General features: G+C 33.0%; 1 protein-coding gene across 2 annotated transcripts in view; it reads left to right on the top strand.

The window, feature by feature from the left end:
* Positions 1–411: 411 nt before the first annotated feature.
* The window catches only part of LOC124537624 (zinc finger protein 608-like), a 90,927-nt gene continuing 70,125 nt past the window's right edge, over positions 412–21,213 (top strand). The window contains exon 1 of one of the 2 annotated variants that reach the window (XM_047114513.1): positions 412–759. The gene's annotated coding sequence lies outside the window, so the exon portion shown is untranslated. Of the gene's footprint in view, positions 760–935; positions 1,017–21,213 lie in introns of those variants that run through there. The other variant, XM_047114514.1, reaches the window with a different exon arrangement.

Below are 21,213 nucleotides of genomic sequence, written 5' to 3'. Positions count from 1 at the left end.
AATTACATGATTGTCAAATAAATTATGAAGAAAAATAGAATATTAAAAAATGAATTATTTGCCTACTAATGACACAATTATAACAAGAATTGTTAATTTGCAACAGCGGTTAGGTCAATGACCTTAATTGTGCGCGTAATTGTCGGATATTCTATTATAATGAATGGACTTCTCCTTTAATGATATTAATACTAGACTCATTATCACAAGACCGCGGATAAATCTGCGATAGCATTGACAAGCGACGCCACTGGTCGTAATTAGTATGCGCCCTTCTCACATTTTTGTGCAGAGCCAAAGAATCTTTTATCCTTCTTCAACATTATACACAACGTATAGGGTATCTCATTCGCTCTCATGTCAAACAGGGCCTCGCGGCCGGGGGACACGTAGCGTTCCTCGCATTAGGTGAGTTCCGCGATCGTCCGCCGACTCGATGCGGCGCTGACGTGCGATACGCTAAACTTGTGTTCCACCGTGAAATCACCAGTGTTATTTGTTTATACCTACTATGGATTTGATTACATGGCCCCAAGGATTGACTGTCGATAGTGAGGTGTACTGTACGTGTTTATGTGAAGTTTGAAGCGACTAATATAGTGAAACGGGTCGGCCGTGTTCATTTATGTGTTGAATGGTGATTAAAAGTAAATTACTTTGCTTTTACGGTGTAGAGGGTCGGTGGGTGCGTATTGATCGCATATCGAAACAAAGCCGAGGATTGTTTTGGCGGTATGGAAGAGACCGGTGCAGCTTGAGGTGAGCGCTCTTTGTATAATGGTGTGTAGTAAATGGATCCGACTCCGAGGAATCATGTAAACGTCGCACGCAACCGGTGCATGTGGGGATTAGGGGAGGGCGGGGAGGCATCGCTCCGCACTTCAAAAGCTTTTATGGATTTCAGTTCAGTTATACCTTTAATGTTGTGTTTTATCTCATCCTTGTTATGCAAGTTGATATTAGTATATAGCGGCGTGCTGCGAGCATCGGCATCGTCTAATAGCTTCACATTGAAAGTGAGTAATGCCTTTCCTAATGGGATAATGACTCTGGTGGCCGCCGCGCTCGAAATATATATAAAGCGGTTGAATCGCACCGTGTCAACAAGCAGTGGACTGTTTGCCTTCCCATTTAGACGACAAGGGAGCCGATAAGGCAAAGCCTGTGAGCCGACACACAAATGCCTTACATTCATTTAATTCTGTCACTCGTTTGTTTCACGTGTTGATAGCTATAATATACTTCACTGTAATGTAACTTGCTTTTTGTTATAAAAAGTTATAATTTAAAACGGTGATGCATTGAGTTTTAATTGGAAAACATTTTACTCTTATAACTGCAGTCCTATATAATGGCTTTGTTCTATACAGCAACATAATAATGTCTTGTAATTAAACATTATGCTTAAAATTTAATTGATCGGAAACGAGCGTTCGCTGTTACATTTCAAGAATCAAGTATGATCGCAATAAGAATATTAGAGGGGTTCTCGCTACTAATTTCTCCACCGCCTACGTAATGCGACACTTATTGTGCTTTATGCCGCGCTGTAATAGATACCTTATTAATTTTACGAGCTTATTTGAATAATCATTAACTTCATAATGGATATAGTCGCTACTTCTTGCCAGAACGCAAGCTAACCGCGCCGACGGTAGATTTTATTCAAAGGAAAACGGAAAAGCTTCATTACATAAATGAACAAAAGAAACAGAAACGACTTTGGCTTGGCACTTGTTTCTTCTACATTTATGCTTGTACTTAAAATAAACCGTTGTAAATTTGAAAAGGCATTCTGATTAATCATTATAATTATCGACTTACAATCTTTGATCATTACTTTAACCTTCAAAATCGTTTAAAAAAAAATTAAATAGCTGTTGATTAGGGTTAATTTCTCTTCTGGTCTGTTGCCTGTTTTGCTTCAATAGCTTAAGGGGCTTAAAGAGCGATAAGTACCTACAGAAATTCTTTATGAAGACCGGTCACTTTCAAAATACGGCTAATAGAAACCCTTCATGTGACACTTATGATTCTGGAAATATAATACGCATGGGGTTTAATGTATTTGTTGTTTATCAGGATTCTTAGTTAAAAAAAAAATGTAAATAAGTTTCTGATTTCATGATGAATGGATTGACAAATCTGTTATTTAGAGCCATAATATAAGAAATATAATGTATAAAACCAAGTCGGCCATGAACCATCAAAACTATAAACACTTGGTTTCCAGTATCAACTCGTTCGCGTACAAGTAAACGCTAAACACCAAATATCAATTTAACATAAGTTAACCAAACATAAACCAAATATAAAATAACAAAATATTGTTATGTTATATTTCGTTTCACGTGGACTTCTCTCATCCACCAAAGGATTTACTGAATATAGAGATTTAACAAATTGTAAGTGCCAGTTATTTTTTTAGTTTTTCTACCGCCAAACAGGGTAACTGAGCCAGGGTAAAATACTTAAAAGCACAACGGATGTCTTAAATTCCGAGGTTGGCGGCGCATTAACAGTGTAAGGAATGGTATATTCTTTTTACAGTGCTAATGTCTATGAGCGGAGGTGACCACTTACCCTCAAGTGGAACATTAATTTGTTTGTGTGTCTTCCTCTTAATAAATACGTGAATAATATACATTACACCATAAATATCCACTGATATGGTTTCACAACAAGCACAAATAATCTTCTATGGAATGAAATCAAATCAAAACAAATTTATTTAAATAAACTTTACAATGAAGCGTTTTTAAATCGTCAATCATTAAATACTGAGAAATCCGGCGTATATACCAATATTTTTCTGGAATAGTATTTAAATGTACTTTGATTCGTTATCTGTAGGCGACCGTCTCCTTTCCGAAGCGTATTATTATCAAAAGTCAAAAATATTTATTGTAAACATAAGTTTTCAAACTTTCGTCACAGATTATCTAAAAAGACGATAGTTTTATAGTAACACGAATCTGAAAACGTTTAATTGTTTCTATGAACAGTGTTGTTAAATGCTACTCATTGTCCCACGAAAGGATGATAAGACATTTATTTTTGTAAATTTGTCATTACGTCACAATTTTAGACAATTCTGTTTTACGAGCATACATTAAACTATCACCCACAATATAAGAATGCTGAGTAGCTTTATTTCTTGTATAAAGTATAGTCTTTATTATAAGTGTGTCATTTGATCTGTCATGTCATCAAATACAGAATTAAAAACAAACTGCTATATGATAAGCACTTTTACTTTACGAACAAATGTCTTTGGTTTCAAAAGTGGAATATTTATTATAATTAGTGTTTTTGTTAGCTAATTATACTCAATGTATTTGCAAGTATTGAAACTGTTGCTAAGGTAATTTGATTGATGTTTTTCTTAAATGGAATTTTGAGAATATGTTATTTTGTTAAATATGGCGAATGTGTAACTTTTTGTGTCAAAATGGATTATAACATCAATGTCACGTAGACTAGCGATCATCTCTTGAGTGCATACACACTGACAGACAATATATCAAACGTGTTCTGACCTCCGTACGTGTTATTTTACAACGATTAATCTTTTGAAAACATATATCATATACGCAGACGCGATCTTATTACGGATTTATTAAATATAGTCTGTAATTACAAAATCATGCGGTGTACATGTCGGTTAATGAACACGACGTGGTCGAAATACTTTTAATAATTACATTATAATATATAACCGTTTTTATTTATTTTTAAATTCATATTTTATAAAAAATATGAGCTATAATAATTTATCATTGGTTTCAATTTTTTATTTAATATATTGAAATGGTTAAAAATTCGTATTTCATTAAGATTTTGTTTTGTATCAATATTTATTTATTTTTATTATTCATTAATCCGGAAAATACAAAAAAGTAAGAAATTAAACCAAAAAAAGAAATTAAACAAAAAAATAGTTTAAATAAGAATATATATATAAAGAATCAGAAATTAGAAATGCTATATTTCACATCATCCAGAAATAATGTTTTTATTAGATGACTATCTCGTATAACGTAATCTCTTATACAGTTTTAAATCCAAACTGTATGTACCTACTTTAATTCATATAGAAATATTATAAAAAAAATTATAACCAAATAAAATAGAAATGTTAAATTCATCAATCATTTCAGCTTCAATCAAAAATAAGTAAAGTTGTCAGTAAAAGAAACTCGAGAATATTATAAGATAACTCTCAACACCGTACCGAATCTTCAGAAAACATTAAGGCGTCGTTCCTAAAAAGATTTATTCGTCGAGGGCGTCGAGGATCTTAAACATGGCTGTCGAATTCAATGGCTCTTGTAATTGATAAGAAGATTACCTACGGCTTGTTGAAATACATATGAGTCTTAAGACAAAAATATACGATAAACACTTGAATCGTTTCTATGAAGGTACATTACGCAAGATAACGAGAAATAAAAAACATAATGCTCTATGGATGGAGTCATAACAAGATGTTACTCTCGTTACATTTATATTGCCTTGAAAGTACAATATAACTAAAATTTATAGACGCATGAATTCGTTTTATGAATAGCGTGAGACTAAATTATCGCGGAATAATTTTTTCCACAGATTATTCAATTCTAAACAAAATTTGGTTGAATGCTTTATGCAACGACGTACTATATAAATTGTCTCTGGTTAAGTGATGACACTATAGTTTGACCTTATTATTATATGATTATATTCGCACGTGGCATTCGCCAAAACTCTTCGCACAAATAAAAGCCAAATTAAAATAAATATATGATTATATTACGTGAGTTAATTCTTTAAATATGTTAGGAAAACTTGCATTAATATGTCTATTTCATTTTGATATTAATGCAGATAACAAATGGTACGAATAATAGGTACTTTATCTATTATCGATAAACAAGTATCATTAAATAGTAACGTTCATGGTTTGTTTTCTACAACGTTTCTTTAAAATGTATACTTATATTGTTATTCAAACATAATTGAATACGAAGAAGAATTTGTTAATAGGTAACAAAAAATACTTTAAAGTTTTTGCTTAATTATGTATAGAGTGAATAGGCATCTTCTAGGCAAGCGCGCTTTATCTTAGGCAGTATCATCAATTTCAATCGGCTGTGGTAATAATCCAGTTCTAGTTTATATAAAAAAAAAAACTGTCAATTTAAGAATATTCAGTCACAAACTGTATGTTAATATCCGACAAACGTGAAACAAAGTCTTGGCAACAACATAGAACATAAATAGTTATAATTTTTGTTTTTACAATTCTTAGACAACAACAAATAAACACGCAAACTACTGTTGAAATTGACGAATTGCGTATATACCTACATATTATATTTGAAAATAAATATTTGTCATACAACCGCGACACAAATTCCATTGCCATAAAAATTCATAATTTATGACCATCACAAATACTTGCCAGTAACATTGCTTGGATAAAAAAAATATCTTAATATAGGATAATGTTAATTTGACAAATCGTTTATATTATGTTCGCAAATGTAATGGTAAGACAAGTCGGGGAACCGGATTCTGCATACAGCCATATTCAACAGACAAGCTGTTGTGCTGACTGTCCACTAACAAATATTTAAAGTAAAAATTTAAACGAGTTCTCTTTTCAAATATTGGCGCAATTATGTTCTGTTAATCGAGGATATCTCGTAAAATATTTTTACAAGGTTAATTATATATTATTATTGCTATTTATAAAAGTATTTTCTTTAAATTATTATTTAGTTTTTCGTATTTGGCAAACCGTTTTTGGCAACAACGGATCTCTTTTACATAATTTTTAATATACATCGTCAATGAGACTCAGACTCGGCACAATATTATAAAATAAATATATTGATATTATAAAAAAACTAGAGAATGGTCCCAGCTTCGCACTGGTGGACATAAGTTATTATTATTATTTTTTTTAACTATTTGCTATTACTTTACTATTTTTTACATACACACAGACGCGGTCGGGGGACTTTGTTTTGTAATATTTATTGATAGGTTTGCCTGTCTAATTCTATTGCCATTATGAAATTACTTATAAAAAGCCACGACATCTCGACTTGGTATCCCTTATACTAGTTTCTTAATTTCATCAATCACAGCTATTTAAATTAATATTGTCTTCACGTAAATCCCAGCGCGTGTCAATTTATAAGTAACCACAACTAAGTAACAAAGTAATAAGGTGTCGATGTGAAGGTTTCCGCTGGACAGTGAGCCTTAGCCGTGCCTAATGCCTGATTATGATAGCAATCACTCGAGGCGTTCGCCTGCATTTAAAGTATGAAATTGATTAAGTATTTCTATGCCAGCACCTACGACTAGAACCCGCCTCGGGCGCCACTTGAACTTTCTACACGTCTGTTGATTCGTGTGCTTTAATGTGAGAATACAAACGAAGCGTAGATTATAAGGTAATTAAGTCATTGTTTGCTACTTTGAGACTTAAAAACACTAATTAACTTCGATTATACAAGGAAATATTGCTGTTATAAAAAATCGATTTTTTTTGTTTTGAATGTATTTGTTATGTGTTTCATCACCTTTAGTGAATTACTATTAATGCTTAAACAGATAGGGTTTAATTTATGTGATCTTTTTACAAGACTGGGCAACGTATAATTAGAGATGGCTATAATAAGATAATGTTGCCTTATATTAAATGGCACACTAGACGGCTAAATGCAATATGAAGTCAATTAACGGTAATGGTTAGGCAAGAGAGAAACATTAGAACGTGTCGGTGCATCGAGTGATGACACGATGGCTTCAATCCCTTCGCATTTGTTAAAGTTTTTTCGTTGCGCGCCGCGGGGGGCGCTGCGGGCGGGCTCGAAACCGATACGCTGGCTTTGTGCACAAACGATTGCTATTCCCTGCATGGAATGGGTTATTGACGTTACAGCGCACTTATTGCCGGCCATCTTATCGATACAACGAACGCCTTGTCATGTCTTTATTCGATTCAATAGTTTTAAATGTTTATTGAAGTGTTTATAAATTGATGATTTTATAGCTTGATAATAATATGAGTAATTTATTCAAATATGGAAAACGTGTAAATATGATATATCGAGTTACTAAATTCGTTTATTATATGTACTACTGCAATATGTTTTATTTTACAGAAGTAAATAAAATATTCTTACGAAATATTTCAGCATATACATTGATTTGCTATACTAAACATTGAAATGATTGATAACCTTGTAACGGACTTCATTACGATTTAGTCACGATATTATAAAAAAAATCGTTAATTTCTTGTACTACGCCGTTATCTGTTCGCCTGACAGTCCTCGGGCAACCGCCTGCTCGATCAGCAGCACTCTATTAAAATCACACTTGATTAGATCTCGGCGCGGTTTAATTGAACACTCCACCCGCGGTATGCGCGCCTGGTACACTCGGTGCCCCGGCCGCCATCCGCCGAGCGAGGGCGTTCTGTTCTCTTACAAAACCGTTTTTCTTTTTGCTCTCAGTCCGTCCGATTCCTTTTTGAATTCTTTCTTTTGTCTCTTTTGTTGAAGTTTTCATATCCTTCTGTTTTCCGGGTGGATTAATTTTAATTTCGATTCAAAGACTTTTCATTATTTTCTTTTTGCAAAGCTTTTTGTGTTGTTTATTAAGTTTCTCTTGACATTGAAATGTTTTAGTCGGTGGGAGGTATACAAGCGCAATAGATGGAATATTTATCCGAGGGGTCGCGGGATCACGCCGCCGCCCACTGGCAATTTGCCGTCTGCCCGCGGCGCGCCGCATTGAATACTCGACTCCAAGACGTGTTCTCCAACTAAACGCTATGCTAATGTAATGGGGCTCCATTTAATCACAGCCCACGGGTAACTTCAAATTTTCAATGAGACGTTCGTGCTAGCGTTATTACTGCAGAACGTTCCAAAAGTGTCTTCAATGAAATGGACGATTAATTTATAATTTTAGTTCAAATTAAGGTGTATTTATTATTCATCGAACAGTCTGTTTTATCAATAATAATAACAAGTCGTAGGATGATTACTAGAGCTATCTTTATCCCTTAATATTGTTATTATTTATAGTGTCGTTTATTTGTCTCATTATTATTAACAATCGATTTATTCGATACTTCAAATTTTAATGTATAAATACTACCTAAATGTCTGTCTAAAAATCTAAAAATAGTATTTAGATTATTAGTATAAACAATTTTTGAATGCATATCAACAATGATATCTGTGTCGAAACATATACGATACTTCTATAAATATTAATTTAAAACTGAAACGGAATTAACTCTTATGTATTTTTGTTAATTCTATTTTAAATAACGCTAAATTTATCGTAACAATATTCGGTAAAAATTGAATATACATGTCTAATAAATCTCTAAATTGTATTTGACCTCGTAATATTAAAATACCTACATTTTGTCCATCATTAAATAAACAATACGTAACCTAAAATTCTGTACCCTTAGTGGAATCCATGAGTCAAGATAATAAATCGTTTTTGTTTTTTCCCCAAAATACTTACCTGGCCAAATAACAATAAAACTTCTCAGAAGGTATTTCGTAAACTCTTGTCTATTTCTCGTTATTAGTGATTCAATATTTTCGGTTTTTAAACGATTTAATTTAATTATAATTATGTAAATCGATTCGGATTAGTTACACGTTTCCGAATGTTATTTGTCAAAGCAATTTATCGTTTGGGTATTCGAGTTGGTCAATCACGGCCGTGCGGTACATTTCGCTTGACATCCATCAGTCGAATCTTGTTTATGTCGATCCATTTATGCAACGTCTCGACTCGCATGTTTAACACTCAATTCACGTCTGTTTCACAAGCAGGTTTGTCTTTTCGCTCCACGGAACCGGTATCCGTCGAGCATGTGTGGAGTAGGTAGCCGTCTCGTAAATCACTGTTCGCGGTAATGCGTAGATAAGAGCTCTCTCATTTGTTTCCCTATCTCTAACTTTCTCAGGCGCATTAGCTGCCTGACGACCCTGACATAACGCATTCAAGCGACTCGTTGAATCTTATAAGTTTCGGCAGTGGCACTTTGTTCTCACCAAAGGCAATCATTATCTTTGCTTGAATAAAGCTGTAAGGGACGTCGTAAATAACTGCTTTTGAAATGAGATGTACCACTGTGCTCATTTGACATTTAAGTGTTATAAACATTTAAATGTAGAACATTAAACTTTAAACGTAATTACCGTTTTGTGTGAAACATATAATTTATACATTGAATATATATTTTTGAGATGGATTTTATAACAGAAATATAATTATCCAAATTAGTTTAGTTAAGTTAACAACTGGAGTTTGATTTCAATCTGATTATTATAATTTAGATTCCAGCGGATTCACAATGAAATTATTCAAGCAATAAAGATTACTAATAGTTTCAATAGAAGCGACATTGCCCCAGGCCGCACGCCATCTCGCTTGATTAAGGCCAATTACAGCGTTCACGGGATTACCGTCGCCATTCTCGAACAACCCTTCCATTTAAAGCGAAGCCCTGTTTCATTACCATACGAATTGTCGTCTTTTCCAAAATTTAAATATTAAAGGTTTTACGAATTATACGCATTATTATAACGTACTCTATCGATGTCGTTGACATGTTGTATACATACTACTTGTCAATTTTCTACTACATAAGCTAAAAGTAAATTTCAGGGTAAAAAACATCCTAACTTACTTAATTTTTAACGATTAGTTTAGCTCTAATGGTTATGAAGTTATGCCATAAATGTTTCGTGTGTAATATAAGTAGTAAGTACAAGTACCTATCTGAGTCCATTTGAAAACCTGCACAGCGAGGGCTTAGGGCTCGATCGGACCGATAATACGCCCACTTATCGCATACAATGCGGATATAAATCGACTACGACCCGATCATTTCGAGACCGATATAGAAACTAAAAACATTTGTGAAGAATAATAGAACAAATAAACCCGTTGCTTCTCCAAACAAATAGAAAATATTGTATTGTTCAAACGACTGTGACACTAACACGAGCTCTAAAAGAAAGTTTTAACTTCAAACGTGTGTTGTAATTTGTGATTCGTTTTAGAACTTTGTGTCGTGACTTAAAACCGTCAACACTTTTTTTCCGTGTAGCGTATTAAACTTTCACATTGATCTATTTAAATATGAAATGGGAATATAAAAACAAAATAGATATGCTGATAATTAAATAATCTTTAAAACCGGATTTTGAAATTTTTATTAAAACTATATCATGTGATTTATCCAAACACTATTTTTAACACGGGCATACTAGACGTGCCTTCGTAAAAAATGTGCTTAAGTGACTTTGACTTGAACAAAAATATTTTCCATTCCATGAGAAGTCTGGCTGCTCAATCGGTAATATGCATTCCTCGATCATATAGAAAATAATCAATCGAACGTTTCGATCAGAGGGACCAGGGTGGCATGAGTACGTAGGAGCGAGACGGTGAGAAGGTCGGTAGAACCAGTTTGGCGGGACGCCGCAAGGTGCCGGCGGCCAGGTTAAGTTCAGTGTATTAGCATCATCGCCCGCCCTTTCATGTCTGCTTATCTTCGGTCTAGGCGATTTAAATGAGCCTATTCAATTGTACAACGTGAGCCTCAGGCGTGTTTGGTACATGTTGACTTGAAACGCGACGTACTCATTAGTACTTTGGTTCACGGCACTGAGCAAACTAATTTATGTTGTAATTTAAACATCATTTAATTATTATTTCTTCCATTACTTTGTTTTAATTACTTGTAAATAAACAACGAAAGGCGCAAGGTATTAGTCACACGTTATTATTTGTATTTTTTATACTGTATGCAAATAAACAACGCATATAATTCAAGAGTTGATAATTAAAATAAGAAATTGATTTGACAGCCGTGGCCCGTGACATGTCGCAAGTGACGCAACACACAAACGGCACTTCACGTATCGCTTAACAAGATAATAACGGTTCTCCGAGACATAAAACTGACTGTGTAGTCTTATTGATTGAAGCCACCGGCGACGAATTGCGCCGGCAATGTTTCCATCTATTATTTTGCCATCGAGATGTAATATTCAAACAGTTCGTCACGTCTATAATTCATATTATTTGTTATTCACCTTGAATCTTAAACCAATATATTTTAAGTATTATAATTATATTATTAGAAGAAAATAATCTTATTATTAGTTAGAAGTGTCATTTATTTCGTATACTAAAATTACGTGTTATATAATAATAACCTGTGGCTTTTGACATGTTTTTATAAAAAAAACTTCCATGATTATATAATACGAACATACAAAATAAGTTCCACTAATATTTGAACAATTAATTAATAAAAAATACAAAATTACGAAAGCGTAATTTAAGGAAACTAAATATTTAATCAGTTATGTTACTTTGTAATTTAATTAATATGTTGACCTCAACAGAGAGGTCAAGATAATCATATTTTATCTTATTCATTATTATTTATATTTTGCCTACTAGCGTTCACACATAAACTAGCAATTTAAGATAAACTAGTATCACTTAGGACTTACGTTAGTATTTCGAGAAATGCTCAACTTATCAAATGACATGAATTTTTGTTATAGTATAAGTTCATTCATTCACGTTTTTCTTTATTAAGTTAATGTTACAAAAAGAAGCTCATACACCTATTAGGTTATAAATAGTATGCCTATAACGATATATAAATATTAACTAAGTAGTCTATTTGAATATGGGTTTGATACTTTACAAAGAGTAAAACTTACATTTGATTAAAATGTAAGAGTATAATTACTTAAATATTTACTATTAAGATAGTGATTATATGACTGTCTGACTGATTCACTAATCTTCACTTATATTAATCTTTCTCTAGTCTTTTGATCCTATTTGATAGGTTTTTGCTTAAATTTCACTAGAATAGATGTAAATGTGTAAGATTCTGCGTTAAGATGAATGAGATTAACGGGAAACGCTTAAATGTCAACGTTCGAAGCTTTGAAGTTACAATGTTTGTCAGTACAGAAGTGTTACAGTATGAAATAAATATGACGATCGTGCCTCTATTTCACTTTATTACAACTTATGGTTATAAAATAGCCATGAAGCTTTTTTAACCCATGGTTACAAATAAAATGTTATTATTGTCCTGCGAATTCGTTCGCGTTTAAAAGAGTTGTTTGCCAGATTTATAAGCCACTATTTCCTTCCTTGAGATTCAAGTGTGCTTCATACAATTTTCACAAATTTAATCACATTTAGTTTTGTGAAAGATCAGCAGGACGAGACTTTCGCATTTATAACAGTATAGATGATTATTAATGGGACGTAAATCTATGAGAAAAAAATTGGAATCCTATTAAGTTTATTTATATTTCATGTTCACGGGGCCGCTTGTGTCTATAATTATACGTGAAAGCCGTAAGTTATTGTACTTATTTATCATAAAAATAGGGGAACATAAATATCGTTCAAAAGGTTATTTTTATGCTAAAAATGCTTTAATAAATGTGCGAATTTCTCCTAAAAGGGATGAATGTTTTTTGTTTGTGAATTTTAAAGCGATTTCTTAAATTTGGACATATAATAGCGCAAGTAATGGATTATTCTCTATTAATTAATAATAGTATTAATATTATAGATATTCAGTTACATAATCTTAGGAAGTATAAAAGCAATATCTAATCAATTGTTTAATATTCAATCTGGATACACAATAGATGGGTTTAATACGAGCAAAGCTGTTCACTGAACCACATCGCCAAAGGAACGCGTAGGCCTTTGTGTCTGAAATTTCACCGGCATATTCCACTAATATTACGTTCCATCCTTCTTTACCGACACCGCGGCAAAATCTCTACTAAGATTAAATGTTTATTACCACTTAAGTAAATTAAACGCAAGACAAAGCGTTCCTTCGATTAATCAAGATTCGTGTGACGTTATTTAACTTATTGTTATCGCTCCATCCGATTTCCTCGATAACAATTGTCACCCGAACGGGAACCGCAAAGTCGGACCTGAAACGATATCCTTTGTTTAATTTACTGGGACAAAATCTGGAAGCGATGGTAGCTACGGTTTCCATAACAACACGCGCATGGTGGTTGGCCCCCCGGCTCCCTCGGTCCTCGGTGCCGCGTCCCTCCGGCCCCCCGCGCTTTATCGATCCCAGCGCCCCCCTCCCCGCGCGCCACTCCAAATCAAATTACACGAGCAGAGCAAGCGGCTGGCGGCTGCCGGCACACTACGCGCCAACCGCGCACCCCTCGCCGACTCAATCAACTTTGTATTGGCGTAATAGTATTTTAATTCTATTGCCGCTTTTGACTGCAGCCCCGTAATAGCTTGTTTGCAAATTAGTTACATGTAACAATGTTGGCAGCGTTCGGAATCTACGTTTGCGCACTCATCGTGCTCCAATGTATGACGAACTAATTACGGCCTCGATTTAAATTAAATGACTCTACTCGACCAATTACGCCTCATGTATTACACGTGATTAGAAAATGAATACGAGTAGTCGACAACTCGAAAATAGGCACTATTTCATAAGCGTGTATGTTTCTAACGTTTGTGGGAAAACTTTTACTTGCAACTGACACAGAAAGTAAACGTCAGAAGTGAATTGTTACATAATTTTCGTTCTAGCCTCGAAATATGATTTTAGTTTAAGCTTTAAAAATGTTATATTTGTTTTCGAGATCAATTTATTGAATTCGAGCTTCCCTAAGCACTGACGGGGCATATTTTTATCATAAATGGAAAAGACGCGGCAGATTTAAAGCAAATTTGCTCAGAACACGGCTGGCTTTCAACTGCTGCATTATTATACGAGTACATTAAAGTGGAACGTTTAAACTGTAAGGAAGATAATGTCTTACTTGAACAATGGCCACCTATCTTATTATCCGCTTGATTATGCAGTATTAAAAAGAAAATATAGGTTCTTAGCAATTTTAAAAGGTATCACAAGTTATTTATGTTTTAAATATGTTCTAAAAAGTCGTATATGGAATATTTAAATTCTAATTCCAATTATTGAAATATTACTTCGTATTAATCGAAAATATTATGCCAATAACTAAATTATATGTGATTTAATTACTATTGTGTTCGAAATGAAATCAAAATTAATCACTCATTCAGGTATTTATTTTACATTGAAATAATACCGTAATTGATACTCGTGGCATACAATAAGTGCGCGGCGCGACATACGCTATACAAAAGTAACGTATTCAGTTATTATTAATTTTATAGGGATTGGCAATAAAATCGATTATCGTATCATTCGTATCGTAATACTCGCGAAGGGACGACAGCCGCTCGGGGACATTTTAATGAGGGAATGCCGTGATGCCGGTAACGCCGAACTACCGACGGGGCATTTGTCTCCCTCCGAATAATGGAAAAACGCCGAATGGATATTTATCAAAACGGCTGGAGCTTCTTGTTGACTCATTTTATCTGTGATCTCCGCGATTGCTAAACGACAATAAAAGGAAATGATTCGTAAAAAAGTAATGTGAATAAGAATTTATAAAGAATTATTATATAAAATAAAGTTATCATTATCAAATCCCAACTTGTTTCTAAATTAATTTGTGTGTTTGTCACATCATCATCATGGTTTATTTTGAAATTTTGATTTGATTCAAATTTGTTCCTAAATGATCTTTGCGTGCTGTGTGATTACGATGATAATATTACTGGATGAACGCCAACAATACTTACAGTAGTTTAGACAAATCTACCATCATTAATATAATAGTATTATTCATTAATTGAGATTATCGTGACGAATTTATAATATTAAATTAATGACACAAAGTACAAAATAACCAACATGAACTACGGATTCGTTACAATAAATCTTAACAAACTTAATTTTGTCATGCGAGTAAACTCAAATGTAAGTGACGTTGGATTTCCGCCAAATGTTACTTTGTTTCCAACTTTTCGGGCATAAATTACGATCTAACTGAAACATACTTTTCTCATCTTTATAATTTTTTGAAATTGAAACGTTTCAAGACTTAATAATTAATTAGTAGCTATCAGTAATACAGCAGGAACACGTGTAGCGACTGCGGAGAATTTGAGATTAGCGAAGCGATACCGAATGACCTCAAAGGGTCGTGACTCGTGGGGCGAAACGGCCCGGTTAGATGCCGGCATGGACCGTCACTATACGTGTACATTGTACATACACATCTAACTATCGTCGCTAATAAACACCTACGAAGCTACGCACGTACAAAGCCACTTCGTGCGGACACAAATTGCTTTTGTTCGAACGTCGAATGTGCTGTGATAGAACTCGCTGCAATTATTTCCTTCTTATTGCGGTTGACGTGTGATGGATTCATAATAGTTGGCTCAGTAGAATAATATTAATCGTTCTATTATAATCGTTTTTGAATATACCTACACATAATACATTTACGAATATAATTTTTAAATATTACAACATTTAACGGTGTCTTTAACAATAAAACTTAATATATCTTGTTAGTCAAACCAAGAATAACTTCAATCAAGCTGACAAACAACATAAATCTATTGAATGTAATCGAGGATTGAATAAACAAGCAATTTACGGTGAAACCCCCACTCAAATGTTTTATGATTAATCTCCCGTCGCTCTGAGCTCCTGAATATCTGATAAAATAACATGCGCTCTTTGTACAGTTGACTATCTAATCTCTTGAAATAGTAAAGTGGCAAGATTGAGAATGTATTAAAATAGTGCTTTTATTTTATTTATGTGTCTTGGACAAGATAAAAAAAACATATTTTATTTATGTTGGGTTTATTTTATCTGTGCGCCGCCATCGCATCTATTAACTCGATACCAGGCGAACATAAATATAAAGAGAACGATTTGGCTAAATGATGTCGTTTGTAGCGGAGTTTTGATACGCGTGGGTGCACTCGATGTTAATTTAAACTAGTTTATCAAAATGATCTCCGGAGGGCGATCGATACGCCAGTAGTGTCTACTGTATTTATTTTATCTTATTACGATTCATCTGCACGTTTCTTAGGTTTTTAAGTATTCTAAACATTTGATATACTGAATGACATCATGGTTACATAGTTAACATGTTTAGAGTTTATTCCATTTAGTTAGGGTATTGGAAACTTAACAAAAGTCTTAGAGTATTGTGTGAGCGAGTTATTATTTATTTATAAAAAATATATCGAGGTTAAATTAGCTATATAAGACTCAAAAGAGGCGTCACTTTACACTTTAGGCGGAACTTTGAGTTTTATCTTGGGTAGAAATTTCGAAGTATAAAATCAGATAGATTACAGTTATCAACTTAACTATGTTAAGCTTCGCGTTTTATTTTTAGTTTGATTTTCTAATATTATGTTTTTTTCTATTTGAAATGTTTGTAAATGGTAAAATATATGAAGTATGCCATTCTTCAATGTCTCAAAAGCTTAGAACGTAATAAGTGACACATAATATATAACTCCTGAATGAACTCTGCTTGAGATGACTTGAAAATGTCGTGATGATAACAGATTTTATTAATAATGTCATGTGAGTTACTTTAGGTAAGATAAAAAATCTTTATAGTATCTAAATTTTTTGATAACAACATTCGGAATTTAATCTAGAGACAATAAATGACTCATTTACGAGGTTCTTACAACATTATTTAACAATCCTTATTCGTTCTATTTGGCCTTAAATCGCACAGCAAACAAAACAATAACGATATGATAAACGAATTATACTATTATAAAACCATCACGAATACTTCTTAGCGACGGTTTTATTACTTGTTTCCAATTCCGTTTGAAGAGCATCAAATAAACGCATAGTATCAAAAGAAAGATCAAAAGTATTTCAAATAAGAAAGTATAAAGGCACCAAGGGTTGTGGATTTTTACGGAGTTTACGAAATGCTCAGATGCGGATGGGGAAAGGAAATATTGTAATGTAACATGAATACGAAATTCGGTTATTACGTTTTCATAATGGGAATCGTGTTGTAGCAACGAAGTTGCTAAAGAAAATCACGCCGATGTTTAACGAGACATTGTTTTATTTCTCTGATGTTACAGGAATTTTAACAAAACATTAGCTTTTTGAGTCTTCGGCTGCGGAAAATGTAAATAAGTTTCCAGTGATATTGGTCTTGGTTTGGTAGTTGGAAAAATACATTGGATGTTATTGTACCACTCCATCACATTTGAAGGTCCCTTCAAATTTAACTCTTGATGCCTTATAGTCACAGTTGTGCATAAAAAACAGACGATCGAAACAATGCCTTTTATATATTATGCCTTTTATATTATTAGTTTTGTATGAATGTGAAAATAATGTTGCTTCTGTTATTGATAGTATTTTTTTTATTTATGAGATTTTTCATAAACACTGATTGATCCTGTCTGTCTTTGATTTTACATTCTTAAGAAAACACGCCATTCTTTAACTAATCATCGCGTAAAAAAGTAGGTTTATGTAAGAGATTGTTATAGATGAGGAGAATAATTCAGAACATAGGAAGCCTTTAATAGAAGATAGAAACACATTTTTATAAAAAAATCACTATCACACAAACACAATCTTATTGAACGTATTCAAGCCCACTTACTGAGCTATTACATCTTGCAACGCACCCTACCTCTTTTTCATATTACTCGTTTCATATTTTCAAGATACTGGTCTGATTTACTTGTATTTACGGTACATGTTTGATTTTCCTTTGTCATTACTTCCAAATTAATAAATTTCTGTGGCATTTTTGGTCAGTTTTAATAATAAAAGCTTTGTTTACACGGTGTATTTTCTCTTGACTGTATAAATATGAACATATATTATATATATAATAAAGTTATACAGTAATATGTACTGCTAAAGTCATGACTGGAATCGGCAAAAATATACGAAACTTTAATTACATAATTTTTCCATGATAAAAAGTCATTAAAGTTTTTTTAAACAAAGACTTGTAAATTGCAAATGTTTTTTTTTTATAATATGTATGATAATCATAGAACATAATAATTATGCGGCAAACATCAGTTATAAAGATGTGGTGGTTTCACATGAGTATTCAACGTCAGCAAAATACCGTAACTTGCGAGCGAGGGGAAAACAGGGTAGCATAAACATACAGCAGGTGACACTTCATAATAACATGTAATTATTTTTTTACTCCTGACTATGGACAGTTGTTTCAAAGCTTTTTAAACGAATTGACTGTTATTAACTTTCGCTCCTTTGTTGACGATTCGCTTTAAAACAGTAATAAACAAAAACTTCTTTTAAACATGATTAATTACTACCATTTATAAATATCATCATGAATTATATAGCATTAGAATCACAAATCGTTGCCACAATCGTGTTGAAATAATACGTGACTTTAAAATTTCATTGCACCATAAACTAAAACAAAATAGAAAGACTCATTGTTATACGCTTTATTTATTTTGACAAGGAAACGTTTAAGGCGATAATGTTTTATAACATTATTCAGAGCAAATGCTTCTATTAAACCGGTAACGAAATAATTTTACGACGAGCTTAAAACGTTTTCAAACAACAAATAGTGTCGTTTTATATGTTAGTCTGAATGAAGCGAGATCAAGGGGTCGCAGAAAGCTGTTCATTGTATTGTAGAATTCGTTTGGGGCGTTAATAATATTCGTCACACGCTTCAATCGACCTAACTGTTACTTTAGTCGTTTTACAGCGGTATATTTTTAAAATTAAATTTCATCACATGTAACACTATTTAATTAAACTGTCAAAGGTAATGATTGTTGTTTTATATTTAAAATGTTTGACTATTCAATTTATCATTGATTTTTGGATAAAGAGTAGCAAGAATACAAGTTATTTTTGTACGTTAAAAATAAATAAAATACCAAAATAATTTGATTATAATGTTTATCACAAAATGCTTATCCGACAATATAATAGGAAATGTTATTTCTGTTTGTATTTCAACAGATAAAATAATGATCTCAAGTCTTGTTCTTAACCCAAAACCAAGAGGGTGAATAAACGTTATCACGCACAAGGGAAACACTAATGAATAACATCAACAAACATACCAGCTGTGGTTTTTATATTATTTTCATATCGAAAGCAACCTTAGGCAACGTGTAAATTTATGCAACAATCTCATCGAAGCAGCTTCGGGATCACGGTGTCGGCGATAACGCGAAATTGACACCAGGACATCAATCACTTTAGAGTGAGTGGGCCGATCGAGTGGAGTGTCGCGTTGCAGTTGTGGTTATCGGCTACAAATTGCTGTCACTATGATGATTAACTATGCAACACTTGCATAGTAAAAATGCCAAATGTCATCGATTCCTTGCCACATGGAAAGTAAATACACTTATCATTTGACACGACGAACTATCTCACGATCGAATGAAAAAGCTACGTAACAACACAATGCGTATACCCGTAACATTATATTTATTGTACCCGTCGTACAATGGCCAACGGTAAACGTAAATACACGCGAAAGTGTTATTTAAAGCAAAGAATATAAAATAATAATTCGCTTGAAATAGAAATACGTACTTTCAAAAATGAATTACGTTAACAGTATTAGGATTCTGTTCATATTTGAAACGCTTGCACGGTTTGCGATGTGATACGCGTCTTTTTCATATTAAATTGCTAACTTTCTATGTACCAACTATTTCTGAAGAACTTTATAGATTTTACGACAAAAATATACCTTTAGTATAAAGTTTGGGTAAATTGTACAATATTAAATTATAATAAATGAATATGTTGATTTTCTATGATAACTTGGATAAATACTTACAATGATATTGTGATATTCCACTTGAATAACACGATACTTTATCTTTCGTTTCACGGATAATGCTTTAGTTTCTCTTATTCGGATTCTTCGTATCTCATAACAAAGAGCCGACCACAGTCATCGTAACAAAAGAATATAAGAAATACCTCCCTTGCAATACGAATCGGATCGAGTACGGATGTATCGGAAAAATATTCTTTGCTTCTCGAAAATCTGAGTACATAGTTAAAATTTCTCGTATTCTATCAAAAGGAATCGCAAATATGTTATCGTATAAATAAATTGTTTTGCAATAAAACACGGGAACGTTTAACAGTAACATTAATACATCCATACATATGCATTAACTTCAACAGGTTTTATTTTATTCCGCTTTTACTGTACAATAATTTGCATTTGTTGTTTGTGTCAATAATTATAACCTCCAATGTGTTTTGTGTGTATGTGTTCATGTAAATTATACTCATTTACATGTAGGGCTTAATAAGATGAATGTAAACGTCATCATACCGTTCTACTGTCTAATATGACAAGTTTTATATAAAAGACTCGAAAATTTTATCGAGTTACTTTTAATTGGATCATTCGAATAGTTCGTTAACCGAAACAAAAGAATTACTACTTGCAAACCGTTTTTGTTTCTTTGGTGAATAGTTAAATACAAATAAAGACGTTTTTGCATGAAATGTCTCAACGTAAATTATATTATTTTTTGCTCTGTTCTCTTGGTACATTGTGTTTATGAATATAAATAAATTAAAATCATAATAGTACACGTACGTTGTTGTCTAACGGACTGTTATTTGTTACTTTTGCTCATTATTAGCATTTTGTATGTACGTTTTCCTTCTAAATATAATTATAAATGCACAAACATGAATTATTCAGCAATTTAACTAATAAAGCCGAGTTAGCACAGTGCATAGAACACGTGTTGCTTAACCGAGAATCGCGAATTCGCATTCGGAAAATGAACACATTTTTCAGATACTTAATACTAATTTTTAAAAACGATGTCTTCTAGAAGGTAAAGGGATTGTTACAACTCGTGCCCCGTAATATCGTTTTAACCAATTAAGCGCTTTGTAATTATACGTTTGTTTAAAGAATGTAATATACAAATAAACTTTACGAGTCAGGCGTTTAAACATAACTTTTTATTATCTCACATGTTTCCTTGGACGCACGCACACATACAAATAAAAAAGTTATTATCGCCGCCTACCGCGCGCTCATGAACTGGCATGTGGTCTCCATTCTCGAGCCCAATTACTTGAACATTTATAATTATCAATGGAGCGCGTCCCTAGTCCGTATAACATAGCGTTATGAATAAATGTGCCTCAATCAGAACGGTGTAACAGCAGTAACATTTTGTTATCCCTTC

Source organism: Vanessa cardui, chromosome 18 (assembly GCF_905220365.1).
Source record: "Vanessa cardui chromosome 18, ilVanCard2.1, whole genome shotgun sequence".
Taxonomy (NCBI): Eukaryota; Metazoa; Arthropoda; class Insecta; order Lepidoptera; family Nymphalidae; genus Vanessa; species Vanessa cardui.
The sequence above is the reverse complement of the archived record's forward strand: the minus strand, read 5'-3'. Positions and strand labels throughout refer to the sequence as shown.